We start from the raw sequence: 2,500 nt of genomic DNA, 5'->3' as shown, positions 1-2,500 counted from the left end.
AATATAAAAATTATTTTTAGTCATAATAAGTTTAAAAAATGCACGATTTATTTTGATGTAAATAGTTTATTAATAAGATATTTTGTTTATTGTTAATTCAATAACGTAAAGTTTTAATGACGTTCATTTAATTTACGAAAATAAATTATGATCACGAATATGTTATCGGTAACTGATAAATAACAAAAAAAAACTTTATTGTTTAAAAACATTATTCAAAAGAGTTCACAAATTAAATAAGAAAAAATGTATTAACAGTTAATAAAATAACCAAAAACCAAATATAAAATCATAAGAAAATAAACAAATATTTTACGTTTCATGAAAAAAATATTTTTTTCAAAATAAAATTTAGTTCATATTTGAAGAAAATAATAAAAATGATTTTATTTGTAACTTTTGTTATAGTGAGAAAAAAACAAACTGTATGATTTTTAACGCGTTAATAAAATAACTTTAATTACAATGCGGTACTTGAAAAGACGCTAGTGACGCAATATAACTTCTAACGATGCAAAATATATTTGCTGAGTTGAGTTACTTAGAAATGCGCTACGCGTTTTCGCTACGCAGCGAAATCTCGTAACAAGGCCTGATATATATATATATATATATATATATATATATATATATATATATATATATATATATATATATATATGTATATATAACTCCTAACTGGTTGACAGAAAGTTTTCTGCATTTTGTTGACACAAAAAAAAAATTAGAATACAAGACCAGAATTTTTTTATTTATTACTTGATAAGCTGTCAGTGTAACTTTTAGCTATTTTGTATGAAAACTATGAGTCTAAAGAATAAAATAAGCTAAAAAGATTTGAGTCAGGCCAAAAATGGGCGAAGTTATTGCTGAAAATGCCACTTAACTTATGTTACACGGAAAACAAGGTAAAAAAATTGCTTTAACTTTTAGGTCAAATTTCTGCAAATCAGTAAAGCAGTTTTTATTAGAAACTTTTACAAGATGTTAAGAAATCTATGCCAATTTTAAAAATATTTAAAACTTTATGAATATGAGGTGACCAGCTAAGGAAAATAAACTTGTTTTTTTGATACTTTATTTTTAACTTACGTTACATCACTTACCTTACTGAGCGATATTTATTGTGGGTTTTTTATATCTATTATTGAGAATTAGAGTTACGTAACTAAAGAATTGCAAAAGTATTTAACTTATTATTAAAACTAGTTAACAAAGGAAATTTATAAAACTGGTGGCACTATTTCCGAGTAATTTTTTATAACATTTATGATTGTTATCAAATCAAAAACAGTTTTTCTGCAAGACCAAGAGCAGCTTTAAAAAATTATTTTAGTATTACAACTTTATTAATTCTTATTTGAGTTATTTAAATAAGAAAATCTTTGGTTTGTCGAAGTTTTTATTTACACTTCTTACGTTAATGTGTATTGCCTTATTTCCATTAGGTTGAATTTTTAAAATGCTGTAAAGTATTTACATTTAAATCTTTTAAAATATTTTTGATTTAAAAACCGCTATTACAGTTTAGGAGGGAGAGGATATATGTGATCATTTGAGAATGGAGGGAAGGGGTTAAGAATTGACAAATATAAGATGACATGCTTTATAAATGATCCCCCTCTATTGGATTTACAAATGATTTGTTTTACTAAAACAAAAATAAAAAAGGTTTCAACTGATTTTTTTTTTATATTAGGAGAATATCAAATTATTCTTTTCTTTTCTTTTTTTTAATGTCTAAATAAAAATGTTTATATAATTCTTATTTTTATTTGTTTATGTATGTTTATATATCAACCAAATGAAGAATACATAAACAAATAAAAGAAACAATACTATAAATAATTTTAATTATCATTAAAAAAAATTAAAGATTTTTTTTCTAAATTCTCCTAATATAAAAAGTTAAAACCTTGTCAAACCAACACAACAAAATATGAAGTACTTAATGGCGCAATTTATTTTGTTAACAAAAAAACGCCAGAACATTAGTCAATGCATGTAGTTTTAACTTGCATAACACAGTTTAAAATAAAAATGTGCTTTAACTAAGCATCGTTATTCAAAACTTTAAATGCAAAAATGTAACATTTAATGTTCTTTAGCATATATTATTAAAAAATTTAAGTCTTTTAACTAAATTTTAGAAAAAACAAAACTTTATCATGCTTTTGTTAACTGACGTTACATGAAAATTGAAAAAGTTCTTTCATTATTTTCTTGAAAAAAGATATATTTTATAAAGTATAAAATCTGACCAACAACAATTTCAACATGTAAGCTCCATTTTTATGCCTAAGTAATTCTTGTTATGCAAATAAATTCATGGTTAAAATAACATTTTACAATGATGCTTTTTTATCATGCGGCAAGGAGAAAAACCGTAACTTTCAGAAGCATAAAAATGACTTAAATTAATTAATTTTAGTACTTAAGGTATATTTTAAATAAACTTTCATGTGTCTACAACAATATTCATTTGCTAAAAGTTGATGAA

The 2,500-nt window shown here is 23.1% G+C and overlaps 1 protein-coding gene across 1 annotated transcript in view; it reads left to right on the top strand.

Annotated features, from left to right (window-relative positions):
• The window catches only part of LOC100211782 (cysteine desulfurase), a 44,886-nt gene that overhangs the window by 5,786 nt on the left and 36,600 nt on the right, over positions 1-2,500 (top strand). The gene's annotated exons all lie outside the window — the stretch shown is intronic.

This window comes from Hydra vulgaris, chromosome 15 (assembly GCF_038396675.1).
Source record: "Hydra vulgaris chromosome 15, alternate assembly HydraT2T_AEP".
NCBI lineage: Eukaryota > Metazoa > Cnidaria > Hydrozoa > Anthoathecata > Hydridae > Hydra > Hydra vulgaris.
The sequence above is the reverse complement of the archived record's forward strand: the minus strand, read 5'-3'. Positions and strand labels throughout refer to the sequence as shown.